Raw genomic sequence first — 23,702 nt, forward strand, 5'->3', positions numbered from 1 at the left:
CACCTACTAAAGCCAGGCTGCAATCTATTCATAGCAGCTCAATCCATTTACTGGAGAGAGAGAGAGAGAGAGAGAGAGAGAGAGAAAAGCTAGATGTTAGATGAAGTGGAATGATTTATATGTGCCATCAGGTGTTGTTGTGATGATGTTCAACTGAACAACTATGGACAATAGTGTATGTTCGTGTGTGTAGTGGGCCATAGCCATTAACTGTGCATGTCAGAACTGACAGACAAGATGTAAGCCATCATAGTGTGTGTTGTGTAATGGGAAGTATGTATATTACATGGCCAGTAGCTGGTGGTGGACGTAATGCCATTATGATTGACATGTGGGAGCTATGGCCCACCACTGTCTGGATTCTCAGGAGAATCAGTAGTGGAGCATGCCTGAATGCCATAGGTGTGTAATAGAATTACCTGCAATTGGCCCCTACATATACCCCCAAATGTCAGGCCATGTCTATATATGGTACCTGTTTGTGCTGTAGTAAGGCAGAACAGTGCAACTGTGCAGGAAGGTATTGTGAGATTGTGGAGCTGATGTCTAAATGTGCCCCACATATAGGTATGCATATGTGTACATATGTCGCATATATATTTAAAGATATATATGTATATGCATATGTATTTCCAGAAATATACATATACCTATGTGTAGACATACATATGTGCACATATATCTGTAGTCACATATATCTACATACATATAGATAAATACTGATCTGCAAATGTCAACATCTGTACAAAACACACACACAGATAGATATGCATGGTAAGACATGCCCCCTATATCTGTACCACAGTGATGTGTGCTATGTGTGAGGCAGCAGCACACATAGCAATACAGACAGATATCTACAGCTGCCAGTGTGTGCACCATGGACGGGTATGTCACAAGTTAGTATCGTCCTAGCACCACAATGCCCCCGCCTGTGAAGTATGCAATGGAAATATGGGGATGTATGGCAGATACACACGTGGAGGTGGTCAGAATTAGTAGATATAGAGGACAGTCTACAGGGGTGGTATATGACACATGTGGTGGGTAAACACCATGGGTGGTGTGTGTGGTCTGTGATGTGAATGCCGCATGGTCCCCAATATGGCCACAATGGGAACAAGGCTCCCACCAACTCCCACTCACAGCAGTCCATGTCTTGAAGGTGCCAGATCTGGTGTCTGAGCAGGGAGAGCATGTTGGCCATGTGAATGTGTACTGGGTGCCCCAGATGGATGTAGCACATCCTTCATGTGTCTGTGAAGCCTGGTATGGAACAGATCCAGTCCTGAGCTCAAGGGACAGGGCCATGTTGGTGTGTGGCTGAGGGGGGTGGGCCAACATCCCCTGCGTGGTTCCACCTGATGGTATGGCTGTAACAGTACACAAGGAGGCCCACAGTTGGCACACACATGTTATGTGGCCAGGTATCTTGGTCAGATGGGTGTGGAGAGGTGAATCAGCTGGCCAATGGAACATATACATGTGAATGTGTCACTGTCATAGTACATATGTAGGTAGTAATAGTCTGCACAATCCTGGTACATGTCCAACAGCGTGCATAGAACCCCCTTATAACACAGACTGTCAGATGAGCAACAATCTCAGAGCAGCCATACCACTAGCATATATGTAACCATAGTGGCCCTGACAATGGCATGCAAGTGAATAGTCTGTAACAGGCCCGCAATGTTAGTGTCCACACAGGGGACATGGCTACAATCACATAGCAGAAGGTGTGGCAGTCTACACAATCTGTCCAAACAGTAGTTAAGCTGTAGCCATACCTAATGAGTTGTGTGTATAGTCTGTTGAAGCTGATATGGGGGAGTGACAGAGATGTGTTTTATGAACTGTGGTACCCTTGCCATATGAGTCACTCAGGCCTGTTCCCATCCTCATGTTTTTCAGGCACAATGGCACACAGCAGCCTACTTACTTATTTCACAGAGGAGAATGAAGTGATAATCAACTACCTGGTACTGCACTACCAGTTCCTGTTTGGCAGGACAGCAGTGGAACAGCAGGAGTGGACCACCCTGTGGAACAAACTCATCCACAGCATCAGTGATGTTGGCCTGTACAACCGCAGTTATGAGCAGGTCCGGCATCATTGCACCGATCAGCTTTGCAATGCCTGTTGGCATGCTGCCATAGTTCGGGAGGATCACCTTGCCATGGTGGGCATGCCATCCACCCCCCCTGACATGTGTGGAGGAGCTCCTGGCCAGCCTCTTGGCATCTGCCCGTCCTGAACATCAACCACTGGACCCTTTTGTAGAGGTGGGTGTCACCCATACAACAGCTGAGGAGTGTGCAGGTAAGGACACAGGGCACATCAGTAAACCACTGCTGTGTAAATATCCACAGTGGTACATGTAGAACATGCATATCTGATATGTTATACAAATAATGCATTGCTGTATTGTAGTGAAAATCAGATGTCTAGATTTGGTAGTATTGTGTGTATTTAAAGTAGATTTATGGTAGTATTGCACCCAGCCTGTAGCAGTGCCACAGGTGTGGGCACTGACATTGCATCTCTCACCCATTTATGTAGGTCCCTCTGGGGTAACAGCAAGGCAGCAGCCTGAAGCTGGTGAGTATGTATTATGTAGATGCATGCCAACACACCGAACTTGTAATGGTGATGTAATATTCCATGCACACATGTAACACACCTACCCTGAATGCATGCTGTACATGTGCATGTATTGTTGCTGTGAAATGCATGGTCTCACAGGGGTGGACATGATGGGGTATTGAAATGGTATGTCACACACCTGCATGACAACTAACATTCTGTCATTGCAGACTGCATCCACAGGGGGTAACATACTGTTGGTAGATATGGCTTACAGAAGTGACATATTTTGGACAACACCCATATACAGTACAACACCAGTGTGCATACTTGTACAGGCCACTGAATCTATACAGTCAAACGTGATGCCGTCGCCTAATGGGCAGCCAGTCCCAATGCTGTAGTCATGTAGTCCGATGTAATAACTTCACAAAGTAATATTGTGGTCCTCGCTCACACCCAGGGGTGTGAGTGACAGATGCAAGCACCAATGTCGGTGCATTTGCAAGTGTGGGAGCGAGTGGGTGTAAGCATGTTTGGCTACCAGTATGCGAGTATTGCACTGGTTAAACAATGTAGAGGCTAACCGAGTGTAAGAGGTTGTAACCAGAGGTCAGCAGTGCCTAACACCACGCAGACCCACGCACACCTGCTCCTGCTTTAATGTGCCTTACTCCCTTCATATCCAATGGGCTTGTTCTGCCCTGCAACCAACTAAACATCCTTTACAAGGGTCGGAACCAGGACCCTGTGCACACAGCTAATGTGTATTACCTATACGCCATGGCAGATATACAGACAAAGGACAGTACCACAAACATATGATACAGCGCAGTCATTCAACAGTATAGGAATGTATCCCATCATGTAGATGTACATGTGAGTGTTTATGTCCAGCATATAGGTACATACATATATATAGAGATGTATCAGGAACATACCATACATACAAATGAATGAAACGGGAAACACCAGCGACGCCTGTATTATGTAGTGTTGTTGCTCTATGTGATCACAAGACTCCCTCAGACAGACATATGTCAGTCATACACACAAATAGTTGTACATTGGCTGTATACATCACTCTGTGCATGTAATGTACATTAAAACAACAGTACCTGCCCAGTCATTATGTGTGAACAGTACTCTTGCAAGGTGCTGTGTGCAACATCTTTATCATGATAAAGGTAAATGGGGTAACCATAGAGGGACTGGTAGTGTTTTGTGTACAATGGGGTCATCCTCCTCATGTGTACCTGGACCATGTAGGAGTGATGTGCATACCAGGATCGTGCACCTGAGGGACATGGGTGAGGATAACAATAGTATGTTATGATGCATATTACAAGGGTTTCATGTGTCCAGTGGGCACGTGTGTGTAATGGACAGCTATGTATAGGGCAGATGGTGTCTTAGGAGCCGAATGGCCTTATGTGTCCATAGGTGAGGGTCAGATGTTGGGGAAGAAGTGTAGGTATGGCCGTGGAGGTTAGGTAGGATCACAGAAAAGACAGCATACAGGGTTGGTATATGACACATGTGGGGGATACACCCTGGGTGGGAATGGGTCTTCGGCATTCAAAAGCCCATTGGAACAGTGGGACAGAGGTCCCCAGCCATGGGCAACTGCCACTGCACCTACACAGCTGCAAAGGAGGCAGTGCTGGGGGCTGTCCAAGAGGGGCAACACCACCCTGTAAATGTGACACTCTGCCCTTGAACTGGTGTATCTGGCTTCGTAACCCCTAAGGGAGCCACCAACGCAACACGTCCGGGACCGCACGACAGCAGATATGTACCTGTCTGGTCCCGCTCCTAAAGGGGACATGCTCCATCCTCAGTGGTGGTACCACCAGAGGGTGGTGCAGAGCCAATAGAGGTTGATGTCTATGGCTAGGCCCCAGATGTGCTAGTGCCCGGTGCCATGGTCAGCTGAAGTGGGACAGGAGGTTCTGCTGGGACCTCCTAACCCATTCAGCCTATGGTCTTGTGTTTTAGACCCACATATGGCTTAGTGATAGACAACAGCATACAGGATTATCTACAACAATATACATAGATATCACTAGCAACCCAATGCAACAGATGGTATACATTTGTAGAGAGAGCACACATGCATATATACCACATGCTAACTGTACAATGTGTAGTAGATGTGTAACCACAGCTATGAACAGTTGCCCATCATTGGCTTCTCACTGGGAATCCCACACAGTGTCAGTCATACCACTGTCTCATGTGACACATGTCCAGTCAGGGATGCGATGGCAGTAACACATCCCTATCATCATGTACTGTCTGCAATCCTCACACCATGCTTCTGCTGTGCACAGATATGAGTTCAGTGAGTAACACAGGAAACAAATGGTTGCACACACTGACCAGTTCACAGATGGCCCTACAGATGGAGGTCTCTCATGAAGAGAGTACTGTCATGTCTGTATTATAACATGCAGAATAGCCATTACCACACACATGTTGAACAGGCAGTAGTCTCAATGCAGCATAGCTACACTTACATGCTGTAGTCATGTGTGGCACATCACCCTCCTGTCTTTAGGCTATTTCCCACTGTGGAAAATGATTGAGGTACATCCAGATATCACCTGTGATGCCGTGTCAGAACATCACATCCAGGTACCACTCACAGCAACTGTCATGGCCAGATAATAACATGTTTCCCTAGATAGTGTACTGTGTTTATCATGCCGATGGCTATGGGAGCACCATCACAGCTGTACCACATGCAATCAGCTAGAGGAGGACTGCAATATGTGCTAAGGCCATTACCTGACCATTTCCATCTCTTACAATACACATACTGCTGCTGTGCAGGTGTACACCTTCACATCCACCAGAGAGTGCGTGGGCAGGACAGGCAATGTACACCAATGAAGGGCTTGGAGACTTAACCATAAGCATCATCTGCCACACACCGAATAGTACAGGGGCAAACCCCTGACTACTCATTACTATTACATGTGCATGACGTTACTACATGTGCCACCAAGGCAACATGTTGCTGTGCTGTAAGAACATGTGTAGGTGAGTGAGTGCCATCTGCAACAGATATAGTAGACATACATTAGGTGTGGCACACATGTCAGTCCACGTGAACAGATGCCATTGTCACCACATCCACACTCTCTAATGGACACGCATTGACACCTTTTCCAGGGCCACAAATACACAACGTAACTACTTTGTTTGCCACACTGCAGTAATGCACAGAACCGCATGCACCACAGGGGATATCTGGAGGTTCTATGGTCTAGGGCATGTGAAAGTGCTTGACAACTGCTGGTATGCCAACGAGGTTTATACTGGGAGTGACTGTGGTTGGGAGCATCACAACCCACATGCAGACACAGGGTGCCAGTACTGACATGCATGTATGCATTGCTCCATGGGTGTGTAGTGTTTGGCTGTACAAGATGGCTGTACAAGGCTAGGTGAGGGGTAATCCTTGCCATTGCGTCACCCGACAATGATGTGCAATGCAGGGGTGTAGTGTCTGCAATGTCCCACACAGATGGGTACTGCATTATCTGGCCTGACATCCTGGTTACTAATGTGTAGGGCCATAGCTTTGCAATGCATGCCATGTCTGTGTTTGATAGTCCTTCACATGGACATTGCCTGGGATGTGCATGCCCCACAATACTGTACAGTGACATGTACTGGTGTACCTGGTTTGGCAGACACATGTAGTGTACACAGTCTGTTATACCCCGATATGCCAATACTGGCCTGGTGTGGCAAAACCTGTTTATAGTGAGCAGGTATGCCCTGCACCTGCATGGATAGTATGATACAGGTATTCTGTGGTGTCAGTGGCATGGGTCCATACAGGGCACATGTGTGCAGCATTGTCTGGCCTTAGTGGATCACATTTCATGGCACCACATATGTTGCAGGCATTCAGTGTGGAACATAGTGAAGGCACAATGTCTGCATATATGTGCCTATTGTACCTCTGTACAGGGTGCCATGTCCTCTGCAGGCCACTGCATTCACACCATGCCTACTATCTGTCCTCAATGTGCATGTTACTAGCAACATAGTGGGACATCCTAGGCAAGGTTGTTTGTGCATGGCACATGGGTGCGGGACATATACCGGGTACTAGTAGGGCTGCATACTTAGTTCACCAGACCTTTTGCCAGATGTATGGGTACGGCTTGCCAACACAGTACCGTGGCTGACTGACAGCTGTACTCCTCGTGAGGTGGCCAATGTGTCATAAGACGGATACCATATAGGAAAACTACAAAACCCACTCCAAAACATGTCCAATGGTAAGACAATCACAGCCACTTCTACACAGGCTCTGTCAGACAAACACACACTTGCCATGTCCTCTATACAAACCCCTACCGTATCACACTGCAGCAACAAGCATTTAGGGCACACGCTATGGTGAATACTACAAAGCACTGTACTTGTCTCATGCAGACACACACACACACACACACACACACACACACACTTGGCATGTCTGGGATTAGAATACTCACCTAACTACTTTACTGCACTACAGCATTACACAGTTACAGAATGCACTACAAGATTACTGGGACACAGCACTCCCAGAGGTGTATTTGTAGATGGGTGACATCATCGGTCTTGATAAAGGTGGGTATAAGAAATGTATGGAGTGTGTGCATTCTAAAAGCATTACTCAATCCTCAGGAAAATGGGGACACACACAAACACACACACACACACACACACACACACACACACACACACACACACACACACACACACACACACACACACACACACACAAGTGTGGGAATAAAACACTGACCTAAATACTTTATTACACTACAGCATTATGCAGTAACAGAACGTGCTACTGAGATTACTGGGAGACAGCACTCTCAGAGGTGTATTTGTAGATGGGTGAAATCATCGGCCTTGGCTAATGGTGGTTATAAGGAATGTATGGAGTGTGAGCAGTCTAAAAGTATTACTCAGTCCTCAGGTAAATGGGGACACACACATGGCAAGTGTGGGACTAGAACACTGAGCTAACTACTTTATTACACTACAGTATTACGCAGTTACAGAACACGCTACTGATATTACTGGGACACAGCACTCCCAGAGGTGTATTTGTAGATGGGTGACATCATTGGCCTTACTAAAGGTGGGTATAAGAAATTTATGGAGTGTGAGCAGTCTAAAAGCAATTTACAGTCCTCTGGCAAATGGGGACAGACATACACACACACACCAGTGGTGGGAATGGAACACCTGCCTATTTACAGATTACTATTGCAATACTACATACTTACAAATCACGCCATACAGACTACACATTTCAAGGCTGTCATTATGACCTTCTGGGAATGCGGACATCAACAGGGATGCTGGCAGTTAAGATGTACATACCTGTGAACCTGTGTGTTTAAAGTAGGAATCCATCCTGACCTGGAGTATGCCCATCTATGGAATGGAAAACTACTACCACTATACAGGGTTACAATGGCCATGCCCATACACAGAGGCACATAACCGATGCAAGGTGTCACTGGGCATGCTCACACAGTAGCACAGGGCTGGTCGGAATGCACTACTGTGTGGCCATCTACACAAGGATATACTGGGCATGTTCATACTCCTAGTAGCACAGGGCTAACTGGGATGCACTCTGATGCTAAACAGGGAAGGCCACAGTGGTCATGCTATTACAGGTAGATCTAAAGAACACATTGTAAGGGGCTCTGGTGTTAGTAGTTGTCATTGTTAGCAGTAACACTGCTCTACATATATTTGACACTGGTCTTTTACACAACATCTGCTGTCATTCTGGGATGACATGGCTGACAGTAGGCAGGCCTTTTTCACATATCACATGCATCCATGATTCAAGGGAGTGGGGATATTACCCAAGTCGCATCCGCCCACACAGTGCCATTCCAAGGCAAATGTCCTAACTACAGGTTAACTCCCATACACCTACAGGACAACTGCATTGTTTTCTTATGCTAACCAGTGCTAGATGTGTAGTGTCCATATTCACAGCTGGTCACTGTAAATCCAACAATGGGGAGTACTGACATCTGTGCAGTGAGGAACACCTGGCTGATGGTTCTGTAGTGCACAATAGCACTACCACCATATACCTCAGAACCTAGCACTACCACCATATACGTCAGAACCAGACATGTGGGCCACAACACAGGTATGGACCACTCCAGGTGGTGTCCCCACATACATAAAGGCCACTCGCATGTACTGACCGGTCCCTCCATGAAAGGCATCACAGATGAGTCATGTACAGGACACAGTGTCACATGCTGCATTCTAGGATGTAAACCTCAGACACCACTATGCCCTCGGACCACCAACACGCATCCATACATGTTGTATGACATAGAAGAGTACACCACCATGTGACCCTTGATCTGTGTACTGTACCAAGCTCTACATCAACTGTAGAGAGTACATATGTACTGACACAGTTGCATCATGTTTTATGCAATGCAATGATACCACTGTCTGTAACCAGGTCAGCTGTACACATACCAGGGCCCTCGGTACTTTCCACCATTAGCAGATGACTGTTGCTGTACACCAGTACACACTCTCCTGTATGAATATGACATACCTACATGTACATGCCCTGGGTATGTACATGCCACACACAAACACACACACACACACACACACACACACACACACACACACACACACACACACATGCACACACACACAAAACATACATGTAAATAGCATAGCTGTTGTTGTCCTTTGTGCAAACAGGTGGCTACAGCCATTACAGACATGCACATGAAATGTAGGTCCATGGCTGCTGAATGCTAACAGTACATAAGGTGTGATATCAATGTTGACAGAGGTAACATTCCCTCTGTACCGGTCACCCATTACACCCATCATATCATACAACAGTCCATGTGTCATGTATGTAATTACCCATGTCCACCAATTGCAATGCCTACAAACATGCCCAAATGTCAGGATTGTAGGACTTATACACCTGTATACATAGTGTTGTGCATTCAGATAACATGTGTGTGCAGTTGCTGATGTATGCAGGTGACATATATCCTAGTACATCATGCAGTTGCAATGCAGTCTCAGCATTGCCAACTGTATATGGTGATATACTGAATGTACAGAAAGATGTACCTCAGGTATGGACAGATGTGTGGAAATAACTAAGTGGTGGGGCATCTTTGCAGATGGATGTTTGCTATGGACAGCTCACAGGTGTGTCACAAGTGGTCCTACAATGACCTGTGTAACTGGTTAGCAATAGTTTCATTAATTGAAGGACATAACACACAACTTAGACAGCGGTCAGGGTGACTGCAAAGGTAAATCACTTGACACCTGTTAATAGTTAAGACATCCCATGTGCCTATATCAGCACTGTTGCCACAGGAAGCATCAGAAGGTAAATCACTTGACACCTGTTAATAGTTAAGACATCCTGTGTGCATATATAAGCTCTGTTGCCACAGAAAGAATCAGTACAGTTTTTAACGGGTGCAATACTGCTGCACATCTGTCATATATAACATGAGCTAGGCAGGTCTAAGATTCACAGTACTGGCATGTGTGGTTGCGTGTGTGTCCATATATGTCACGTATTGTGGGGAATACAATTGTTACTCACTCTCCTGTACACTAGTGTACACATCTGTACAGACTGCAATGAAGAAAGCAGGACATAGGCAGGGGCATGTATCTCACACATGTGAGGTATCTGTATGTGCGTGACATAGGTGTATTCAATACTGAATGCCACAGTGTGTGTATGTATGGCTGACTGGTCCCTGGGGTGAGGATGTATGTTACCATACTGAACTTATAAGACCCCTCCCTCCATCCAGGTGATGCATTCTACAATCTGTGTTGATGTCCCCGATTTTAGGCCATACCGACTACCTGTACATGTGTATTCTCTGTGGCGCATCATGTAGGTGCACAGTACTGTAATGATGATTTGCACATAGGCAGAGGTCCTCATCTCACCAGTAGCAACTGCGTGCGAGTGTGTGTTACTGTGTTGGTGAATCCGTGAGTGTGTGGGTGTGTTACTGTGTCACTGAATACATGTGTGTCAATACCTGAGTGTGTGGGTGCAGTTGTGTGTTGGCATCCTGTCATAGGAATGTGTATTACTGATTCCCAATGAGGCATAACACTTCCCAATGGCCTCTACCCTTGTAATCAGCTAGCCCACTCTCTTACCTCACCACTCCATGTAACTGTACCTGTGATGTCACCCTTTATGGATGTCACGTCTATGGCCACAGTAGCTTAATATACAGCTATCATGCTCTTGGATCGGTAGACGTGTTTGTAACGTGGGACATTCTCACTGGTATGTGGTAGCTACACAGTGCATGCTGGTATATTCATACATACCTGTGAGTAGTCCACATTGACATATGGGACACTAACTGCAAACACTGACATCCACCGGCACGTGTAATTAGACCTGAAGGAGAACAGCAGAACATCATGACCAACACGCAGTTACTGTTGTTACACAAGACACATAGTGTTAACAGTATGAAATGCATTGTACACCTGTAGTACATGGTATATCTGCTGCCTGTTAACAGTATTCAACAATTGTAAACTACACTTATCTTCCTAGTCTGTTCACCCTGTGCAATAGACCATATGAGCATGTCCCTGTGCCGATCGTGTGGATGTCAGGGATGCAGCACAGGCATCATCATATGCACAGGGTGATAATGTTTGCCAGAGGCCTAGGGTGCACTATTGGATGACATCATGTGTGTGGGTTAGGGCCTTTGATGTAATGTATGTGGATGTTATGCATGTGTGTGTTGCAGTGCCCTACATATGTTTCCAGTGTGTGCGTGTATGTATGCACACAGTTATGCCATGCGTCTGGCCTACACAGGTGTATTATTGACAGCTGCAGACTGTACAGGCGAGGTTTTAGAGTTCATGGTGTCCTGCCACGGACATGTGACCTGTGCCTGCCAGGGGTTTCACAGGCACTACCAGGCAGAGGTGCAGAATGGGTACTGTCTGATGTCACTTGTCCACTGGAACCGTGTCCCTGTTGGGACCGTTGTGGGCCATGTGCACGTGGCCTGCTGTGTCGTGGTGTGGACAGCACAGCACCAGATGCACTGCTGCTGCTACTGTCACTATGGGAGTGGACATGTGAGGTAGCTCATACATGGATACCTGAAACAGGTGATGTAGCAGGCGTACGTCCATCTGCCCGACGCCTCACTCCTACCAGATGTTCCAACACAGATAGCTCACACTCGCGAATTGTCATGCCATGGTCAAGGACTCCAACCATGTCACCCAACCGTCTATCCAAAGCTTCAGCAATCTGTTGTTGAGCATTTACCATTGCCTGGATGTTGTTGTTTAAAGAATGGACAGCAGTCCTCTGTGGCCTCTGATCTTCTCTGTTGCACCATTCAGCATGTGCCTGTGCCTCCATTACAGCCTGAAACATGCGTCTGGTGACATCAGCTGCTGCACTCTGTCTTGCAGGAGCATGTTGGCCAGAGGTCCTCCTACGAGCAGCACTGGCCACATGCCTGTGTGGGGCACCACCAGTCATTTGGCTGACACCATGGTGTGCAGGCACACCTTCCATAGCCCCCACACTTTCCTGTTCCAAACTACCATGCGCCAACTGTCCTTCCTCTATGGCCACTGGTGATGGGGTATGTGCAGGCATAGGATCTGTGTGCGGGAATGAGGAGGATATAGATGGAATGGCAACCAATGGCACAGTTTCAGCCCCTGACAACTCTGCCTGTGACTCAATCATACATTCATCATCACTGCTAGAGTCTGTGGGGACACTAACATCAGATGTACCGCAGGAGGGCAATGCACCTACATCACCTGTGAGGGCAGAGAAGAACTGTACATTGCAATCTATACAATAGACACACACACAGATACACACGCATGTGATATGACAGAAGGCATGCAACATGCATGTGATATGGCAGACAGCATGCAGCGCAGATAATAATAGTGGTAATCATACATCCCTGGGTTGCACACAACAGCATGCATGTGTCATTGCAGACGGCATGCCAATTACACAGTCAAAGTAGTAGTTAGCATACATCCCTGTGTTACACCATGTAGACCAGCACAGGTTAACAGTACACCTACCTGATGTGTGGCATATGCCCTTGACAATCACATGTAGTATGACGTGATCTGCTGATGTGTGCAATGACATGCATACATGTTTAACACAATGGTGTCTTGTCAAATATACAGTGGGGCAACGGTGTCGCAATGCAGCGTTGTCTGTCTGCCCTACAGATATACTGCACATTTAGCTGATGTGCATGGCCATTGCAGGGAATCATGAGGCATTTCTATTGCTATACAATGTGAGTTAGAGACAGAGTTCATAGCCATGACTGTGTTCAGATACAATACATATATACTGTGGAATGTGACCCAAGTCACTGAGGTGTATACACACTAAACCATGATGTGGAAGTTGTGACACAGGTCACTGATGGGTATATGGATGACACCCCTGCACATCTGCAACCATATTGCTGCTGCCTGGCAACTATGGCCAGACATGGTGAACACGTCGGTACACCATGTCCCACATGACATCTGTGTACCACACACACGATGAGCAAGTATGACATTGATGTCTGACACCAGCAAGGGGAATGTACTGTATCTGTGGGCTGATGTGGATACTGTACAGGTGACTGCTGTCATGTCGTGACACCCTCAAGATGTTCAACACATCTTATGTGGTGGATTGATGTTATGCCTAAACAAGATGTGCACAGGCCTATAGGATGTCTAATGTTCCACATCTACAATTTGACCTTTACACAAAGGCCATAGTTGGACCATGTGTAGCAATTGTATGACAGGGTGTACACACAAGCACATCACATCTACTGTGTGTGCTGTTCCATGTCTCTGGTTATCCTCCATGGCCATGTGTGTACATGTGTTGGCCAAATTATTGTGATGGGCATCTATTTCACATGTCTGTGTTGTCCCATATGACATATATGCTCCACTGATCACAGGGTTATGCAGATAAAGGGTGGTATGTGGGATATGTTTTCAGGTTAGGTAGGCAGTGTTGCAGCCAGGCCACTAGATGTCATGGACATGTCAAGATAGCACATCACATTGTGTGACATTCATAGCAGGGCTATGATCCACATCAGTGAATCCTGTGGGCTGGCCATACTCCAGCTCACTATGTAGTACTGTTTGTATTCACCACATGTGTAGTTCTGATCTGTAGTACATGTCCCTACAGTGAACAGCACCTCCACCATTGTACGCACACCTGTCCACACATCTTGCAATGACAGTTTGTGAGGATTCATGTCAGTGAGATGATTCACATATTTGCAAATGTTGCACTTGGGTAGTCATTGTGATGCATTGCAGGTCTGACCTGTATATTGTGACAGGGCCATACATTATGTGTACATGTTGTAAATGGCCACATGGCAGATAGATTTGTGCATTACGATTCCTGATAAATAATAACAGTCTCACCGACAATGAGCTGCTGTCACAGTGGAAAGCCAGAGGTACCTAAATAGGAGTAACACAGCAGTATGAGCATAATCCACGCCTGTATAATGGCTACAGGGTGCAATGTGCATAACACATACACCAGTCATTAGACTATACTATGGTGTATGCACGTGTGCATACACAGAGTAGCATGCTATAGTATGTGGCATGTGTGTATACATGCCTTGCATATGATGTTACATTACATATTGTACAGTGACACATGCAACTATATGGAATATAGTTGTTATAGGTCCAGTACTGACTTACCAGGCAACTCCAGGCTCAGTGGTTGAGAGACACCCACCTCCACAATATCAGCTAAGGCTTGTGGATGTGGTTTTGCAGGTGTCCCCAGGTTGGCCAGTAGCTCTTCAATATGTGTGAGTGGGGGCTGGGTTGGTGGTCCACCACCTGTTGCACCATGTTCCCTGGTGATTGCATTTGCATGCTGTTTCGCCCATCTAATGAGGTCTGTACAGTGTCTGCACACCTGCTGGTATGTGTGGTTGTGGCCACCAACATCATTAACCCTCCTGCAAAGTTCCATCCACAGGGCATCCCGCTGCTGTGCATCCTGTGGCACATGGCTGAACAGGATATCATGATTGTCGAGTAAGTATGGGGTAAGAGCCTCATCCTCCAAGCGGCTAAAAGGAGTTAGCCTTGCATGTGGCATACATGGAAGACATAATGACGGAGACAGGTCACAGTAACTCGCAGAGACATACAGAGCAACAGCTGAACATACATGTGTATTGCATTTATTAGGTTTAAAAAGTTGTACTTGCAAACCTACATGACACTGACGTATTTGTGTCACACACATGTGACACTGAATGTAGAGTGGATATTATCACCATATATGTGTGTGTCACCTGATTGCATTGCTCATACTCCATGTGGATGCTGTCTTGATGTGGGCATGTCTGTTTGCCTGTACTGGTGTTCCTACCTATCAGCACATGGCTGGATGTGTCCACATTAATGCAGTCAACCTTGATGCTGTGTATATGTCACATATAAGGACTTACACTGCCTTAACAGACATGACCTGTGACCCTGCAGACTTGCTCACATAAGGGTTTACATGTATGTGTTCTACCATATACATCTACACGGCACTGTACAGCAATTCAACATCCTGTCATGTATCACCTGTGTTGCACATGTGATACACATGGGACACTGGCTAGCCAGATGGTATTTGCAGGGATGGATATCAACTATAGCATGTACAGTCAAAGTCAACAAGTGGACTATATGCTATGGGCCATGTATGAATCTAGGATGAAAGGTTACCTGGCAGTAGCCATCAGGTGGGTCTGTGGGGAAAGGTGGAGCAGTGCCACATTACTGACCACAGGGTTAATGATACATTTACCATGCAGTCATTACACCATGTCTGAGAGGGGAGAGGTGTGCAGCTTTGACAGACAGGAATGCATAGTATGGCAGGACTATGTAAAGTGTATGGGACAAGGATCTATTCAGCATGTGGAAGGTGGATGTCCATGAAGTATGTGTTCAAGATCAGGATGGGTACGTATAGCATGTCCAACATCACATTGGGTTGGAAATGGATTTATTCAGGGTATGCATCATGCTACATTGTGCAGATGGGGAATGGGAAGGCTGGTGTAGGCCATCTGCACATGGCCAATACCCCTTAAAGGAAATATGTGATCTGATATGGGTCACTTGAGTGTTGTGTATGGCTGGACAATGATCTCTAAATTCATGGATTGCTCCCTATCATTATTAGGGTTGCCACATATGACTACCCAACAGGTGTGGTGACGTAGCTATCACAGGAAAGACAACTGCCCAGCTGCATCCCTTACACACAAGTGTCCATTATGTTGACCGCTGCCTAGGTGGTAGGTCATGGGTACAGGGTCATTAACGTAGGGGTGACAATGCAATATGTAGCTGTCAGATTGTGGCCATATGTCACACACACCTCACCCACAAAGCCCCTTCTCTATGTTGTCCACAACACTCCTGAGTCAGCTATTGCTCCTAGGTCAGAGTCATTTGCATACTTCAATAGGCAGATGCCTTCTGTCTGCCTGTAAGGTATGAACTACAATGAAGGGGAATCAAATTCATTAACCCTGACATACTGTAGCTGCCACTGGTGTGATGAGCATGTATTATTCAGACACCTTCTGTAGTATTGGTTCTGCCAGCAGTCCCATTGCAAAATATTCCTGTGACCTAGGAATGTACATCTAGTATACCGTGTGTAGGTGGTACACAGTATGGGTGATGATATCCTATGACCTGGCAATGTTATGATATGCAGTGTGACATCAACCTTGCTGTCATCTACATCTGTACTGCTGACATCAATTATTTGATCAAGGTTCATGGCCTTCCAGACCAGACTCAGCAGGGTAATAGAGCAGTACTTCCCATTATCAGTGATGTCTCCCCCTTTGTGGGTTGTGATACCTGTTGGTGTGCACCATTCAGTGTGTACACAACCTGACATGGAGCTATGTTTTTCATGATGTGTACATGGAGAGCATCTTGTTTCGCCATATGTGTATGATACAAACTGTGATGTGGACAGGTCCCATGCAGCCTGAGTGCAGCTTGTACCTGCATAGTTGTGGGTACAGGGGCCCTGTGATGTACATGGATATAAGCTTGTGTACCTGTTGGGGGGGGGCATATGTTTATGTTATCCAAGACCCTATCTGGATTGCTTATTCACGCTCAGCACTTGTTCAGAACTTGTAAGCACTATGTAAGCTAATAATTACTATAGCACTCAGTCTTCCTCATTACCTAGAGGTAAACAGGATTTGTATATACTTTTCTCACTTGTTTAGAGTAAAATAGCTCTTGTACTCCCTTTCCTCACTTATCTAGGTGAAAGTAGTTCTATATTCAGGCATGTCCAAGAGTCAACTGTCCGTGTTCTCACCTGTCTATCTGATGAATCTGGACATCTTGAGGCAATGTAGACATTGCCTCATGTGCACAGACAAGCCTCTCCACCTATCACCTGACACTACAACCTATGAGAGATGCACTCATCTAGCCAAACTGGAGGTAAAGCTCTCTCCAACCAAGCCTGACCCTGACAGTCATGTGGAGAAGGTAAACATTCGCACCACACCACACTCATCACATAGTCTCACTGATTCTACCCCACCATTAACTGGGAAAACTACTCGTGTGCCATCTCATTAGCTCAACTCTTTCTGAAATTCAAAACACCAATGCCCTGAATTAACATATCCACACACCCACCAGTGGCAACAATATCCTAGACCTAGGCATTACCAACATGAGTGACTGGTGCTCCACACATGAAGTCAACTCCTCATTGGTCCGATCCGACCACGAGCTGAACACCATTAATATCCACATCCTGCCCCCACCCCCCATTAGGGGAACCACAGTATAATATGTCTACAAAGCCAACTACATGCTTCTTAAGACAGATGTGGTGAATGTCATGACACCCATGCAGATGTACAATACTGTTACAACTGCTGAATCCTACACAAATGCACTCTATAAGCACTTACACGAGTGCATGGCTTGTGCTATCCCAAACAGAACCAAGATGCTAAACTCCTAATTAAGGTAACCAATCTGGTGGTCCCCTGCCATAAACAAACTGTACTACAGGAGGAAGACACTGTTGCAAACGAGAGTACAATCCCATGCGTGGATGAGCTCCCTGGTCAGCCTCAGTAAGAAGGTGAGATCCCTTATAAGATCCTCCAAAGCTAGCTATGAAAACTAAACAGCCACTAATTCCAACAACAACCACAAAGCATTCTATAGCTATGTCACATATTTCGATGTCAACAACCAGATCTGCTCTGAGTTACAGCATAAAGGCACGAACATTACAGAACCAACTGATATTGGCAACATCCTGACAGATAGGTTCAGTGCTACCTTTCACTCCTCCCTCTCAAAGCTGCACACTCTAAAGCCAATATCACAGCATCCATGGGACCAGACAACATCCCAGGCTGCGTTTTACACGAACTTCAGAACGTACTGGCTCCCCACCTAAGCACCATGTTCAATAATAGCCTCACATCGGGCATAGTGTCCCCTGAATGGAGCACAGTAACAGTTATCCCACTCCACAAAGGTGGCGCCCCAACAGTCCACAGGAACTATTGCCCTGTAGGCCTGACTATCCTGGTCTGCAAGGCTATGGTGCACATCATGGATCTCAGTCACAGAGATATTGGGTACCTCCAAACCTTTGACCCCTCCCAGTTTGGCATTGTTAAAGACAGACCATGCCTCCTAAACCCGGTGGACTGCTTAGAGACAGTTACCAAGGCATTAGAAGAGGGTAAAGAGGTCCACACAACCTACCTAGATCTCTCATAGGCTTTCAACACCATTCCTCCTTCTGGTATTATCAACATACTCATCCGCTTGAACATTAACCCCTACATCATGTGATGTTTTGCAAAGTGGCTCACAGACAGAACCCACACAGTGGGAGTTGCATACCCTAGGTCTGACTGTATACCAGTTACAAGTGGCATCCCCCAGGGCTCAGTCCTAGGACCCCTCAAGTTCAGTATATACTTCTTTGATGTACAGACAAGCACAGGAGGGCTTTGGCTGAAAAGGTTTGCAGACGACTGCAAACTAGGGGACATAATTGTTTCACCAGCTGTTACAGACACCCTCTGGAAGGGTCGCACTGAGATGGATACCTGGTGTCAATATCATAGCGTCAAGCTGAATGCTTAAAAGTACATAGTCATCCCCTTTGGATATAACTAGGTACCCATGGACTACCACATAGGTGCTAGTCCCCTACATACAGAAAAGGTAATAAGGGATCTGGGAACCCCAATAGATAGCAATCTCTCCTTCGGTACCCATAATGACAAGGTGGTTAGAATGGGTCTATATTATAATATCAAAATCTACAAAGATCGAATGTTATAATATTGAACCCTAAACACCGAAATCCACAAACATCGAACAGTCAGAGTAGTGATTTTTTTTTCCCAGGGGAAAAAAATCTCTATTCTGAGAAACATACACACAACACAAACACACACAAAAAAACAGCAATCCACACACATACACTTAAAATCCTACACCTAAACCTAAACTAAACTTTACATACACTACTATACACTTACCTTAACCCAACCCTAACCCTAAGGTCCATCACTATCGCACACTCACCTCACCCGCGCCCTAACCTTAACTCATCTAACCCACCCCCTAACCCTAACCTACACACAACTGCACACTTACCTGACCCGTGCCCTAACCCTAACTCACCTAACCTGCCCCCTAACCCTAACCTACGCACAATCGTACACTTACCTGAACCCAACCCATAACATTCTAACATATCGAATGCTGAAAACAATGAAGCCACAGCAACGGCCCACCGAATTATTTCCCTGGGAAAGAATTCGGTGTCCTGCACCTTTGCTGTTTTCAGCATTCGACAAAACTGGTTCAATATTATAACATTCAAACTTTATAAAATTCAATGTTATAATATAGACCCGGTTAGAATATCCTTTGACATGGCCCCCCCTAATCTCTAATGGGTTCGCATCCAGAACAAAGGAGGCCATTGTGACTCTCTACTCATGACTTATTAGACCCATTAAAGGATACAACACCCCATTTGGGATATACCTTACAAGACAACTGCAACAGCTTGGAACACCACAACAGTACCACACCAAGAGGATTACTGACCTCAAACAGATGACCTATGCAGCCCAACCTAAGAAGCTACAGCTGTACTCCGTTGCATACCGCATACTCACAGGTGATCTCTGCTTGACATGCAAGGCCCATGTCCAACCCTGTATTGCTGAATATGCTCCACCCAAACAGAGGCCCCTGAGAGCCACATGCTCTAGGGATATACAGCTAACCACAACGATGACTAAGACGTGCTGGATGGATAGATTCCTGACCCGGACAGTCCCCATGCTTTGGAACATGATTCCAATGTACATCAGGCAGGGCCCCTCACTAGCACTCTTCAAGGGAAACCTTGACGTGTGGATGGGCGACAGACATGTACACTGGGGATCACTGCAGTGACTCTGCTGGACAGAGACACAGGGAACTAATGGCTCTGCCATTCAGAGGCACAAGGAACCAACCTATGGGGGAAGCGAAAGCCAACACACTCTAGCTAGGCTTATAACTACCCTTGGTAAGACAGCCTAGTACCCACCTTTGCACATATTACATGTCTTATGTGCATGGATAGTTAACTAGCTCTTCCATTTTACTTTGCTATCATGCTGATAAACTGTCGGGTGACTAAAAGACATACGTATCCTGTTATTGTGTATTGTAAATGCCAATAGACATAACTAATGTTTGCCTAACATAACAGTAATGCTATGTAGCTTGTAATACATATCTGCCTACAATACTGTACATTACACAGTTATTGGCACAATATCCCACAATGCAAATCATAATTGCACAGTGGCCCAACCTTCGACATGTTATTCTCAGTAATACACCCATGCATATGGCTACTATTACAATATGTCAGCATATACTATCCCCTGTTATAGCACATACTTGTTGGACCAGCCCTGCCACTGACATCGGCTGGTGAGGAGAATTCCTGTTCAAACCTCTTATATAGCATCCCTTGTGGTGTATGCAGTGTTTGCCTTGTGACCTACAGCAGTACACGCAAATACTACAAGTGTTACTATGCTCAACAATACATCGCTACAAGATAACTGTTTCCATTATATGGATTGCGTGCACTTTAAATACTACAGAAAGGTACTAAAATTCCCTTCGCTCTGGAATAGAATTCCAATTCATGTTAGGCAGAGCACCTCACTGACTCTCTTCAAGAAGAATCTTGATGAGTGAATGGGGGATCATAGGTTTGTCCCAGGGATTACTTCCCTGTCACTATTAGACAGAGGCACAGTAAACTAAACTTTAAAAAGGGCACAGTATACTCAAATCAAGGGGTGGCGTAAGCCAAACACAATCGGGCTAGGCTTATAAATGCCCCAGGGCAGATAGCCTAGTATGAACCTATGAACCTAAATACGCAGACATAATGACTGTTCTACATACCTTATTAGTAACCCGAGGTGTCGTTAACTGTTGATTCAATCTTTTTAAGTTTGTGTTTCAATGTTCTTTGTAATGTTCCGCTGGTATATGGATGGTTTGAATGTGTGATAACCCATCCTTTTCTAGTTAAATATTGGTAACGTGGTATCCTGTCCACCAATTGGTGTTCCAAAGTAGTTAATTAGATGCACATCAGCTGTGCAGCTACTCCATTAGCTGATACCATGGCAACAGTGGTGTATAACTGAGTACTCCTTTTGGGCATTGTCCGTTTGCCTTACTTTCAAGGAAGAGGCAGAGGATGTGTTGTTTGTGATATATTTCAACAGCTATATGGAGACACACAGAGATATATTAGCTTCATGACTCCCGTGGATTGTGTGTAAAGGCAAGACAATTTTGTTCTACATCTGAGTACAGCTGTTATATTTCAGAACATTGCTACTTATGCAGGGTTTGTTTGTACCTGATACTTCTGCAGATGTTTAAGTCTGGCAAGGATGTTTGGGCAGCTCAAGGCTGTATGGCTATGCATGAACTGTTATGTGGTTTACAGTGTGCTCACCAGACATCCTTGATGTGGTGTACAAGTGTAGCATAATGTGCTGTTACTCAGTAATTGCTAACACATCCTGGTGTACACACAACCCTCTGAAATGGGATTAGTGCAAATAAACCCTGTAACATCAGCAGCTGTTCCATTGTATAACAGCAGCTATTTCACATAGGGCCATGTTAGTGTGTTTCTGACAAGGTATGTTAAGGCTTCTGCAAATGTCGTACAGTGAGTGAATGATTTGTGATGTTATTACAGTTTGTATTGTAATTTGTTTGGGTGTGGGGGTGATATTGGTGGGTATTTATAGCAGATGCAGGTGTGTAGGAACTGCTTTTATACATAGTCAATATGTGCATGAGGGTTCCTTCCCTATTTGAACACCTATCCTTTATTGGACTAATACAATGATAATTGCAGGCTGATTCATTAAGGCACTGTTATGTAGTTCCTGTATAGCATGCAGGTGATTTTAGTCCTTGAATCCCTTCGGTAATACATCTGAATGTAATAAAGTGTTGCTACATGAAAGCTGTGTATTTTTGTCATAGGTATTTGCAGTAATCGTAGTTGTGTTGGTGACTGACCCTCTTTGGCTAGGGTTGCCACCTCTTCATATGGCCATAGTGGGACATTTTCGGGAAACACATCAGAATTTACAGGCCGACACAAACCCATGGTCAGTACAAGGGATAGAACTTTCCTTTCTTGCCTAAATATAAGCTTATTCTTGTAGCAGTATAGTTGCTTATCCTGTCTCTTGTAACATGTAGGTATTTTAGATACAGAAATAACTATTTTATGCAACTATTACAGTACATATGGGACATAATTATGTCTTACAATCCCAGGACATTTGCCACATTTAATATATTTGGTCAGGACACAACTGCACAAAGAGAGACTGCCCCTCGCAAAGTGGGACAGGTGGTAATACTATCATTGGCTCATGTCCATAGCACATATTTGTAATAGTGTATAGGCATATACTCTCCATATCCTTTGTTCATAAAGATTGGTAGTGGTGGAATGTGTGATTGCTATGGTCCATGTTATACATATATATGAACACTTCAACCGATGTATACAGGATACCTACGGAATCCCGAAACCACAGAGTTCTGACGCACACAGTATCAGGCTCAAGACTTCCATACCCCACATTAACGACAGCGACAGTAACTTGCGAAAGTAACACGAACATGGAACACACACACGCACACACACAGACACACTGCTACCCACCACATCCAAACAAACCATCTTACACTACGTATGAGCAGGTGGCCAAGCCCCCCTACACCCCCATGTAGGCGTCTGCACCCCCACACCCCCTACTTTAATATTCTACCTCCCAGATCACGCAAACAGATGCACAAAGCTAACCCACACCTACACATTACAGTCCCACAAGAACACACACCACACCCAGAACACACACTTACACACACACTACAGCCCTAAGAAACACACCTACACACAGTAATCTAACTGAACTGCAACACCAGAAGCACTGACTAACTGTCCCTTAACATCGTGATTTTACACCTTGCGCATCTGGTGTTTCGGTACTGTGTTCTTTCAGACCTTAAACCTCGGGATTACATGCGTCAGTTTGTAAAGCAGTCAGTATGTGGTAGGTATCCCAGTTATATTTACCTCCATGGTTATGTAGATGTTGTTAAACTATCTATATATCTACATATATATATATATATATATATATATATATATATATATATATATATATATATATATGTATATCCCCATATATCGACATATCTCTCTCTCTCTCTCTCTCTCTCTCTCTCTCTCTCTATATATATATATATATATATATATATATATATATATATATATATATAAAATGATGTGTGTGTGTGTATATATATATATATA

This window comes from Protopterus annectens, chromosome 8.part0, assembly GCF_019279795.1.
Source record: "Protopterus annectens isolate FY-2018-M chromosome 8.part0, PAN1.0, whole genome shotgun sequence".
Lineage (NCBI taxonomy): Eukaryota > Metazoa > Chordata > Ceratodontiformes > Protopteridae > Protopterus > Protopterus annectens.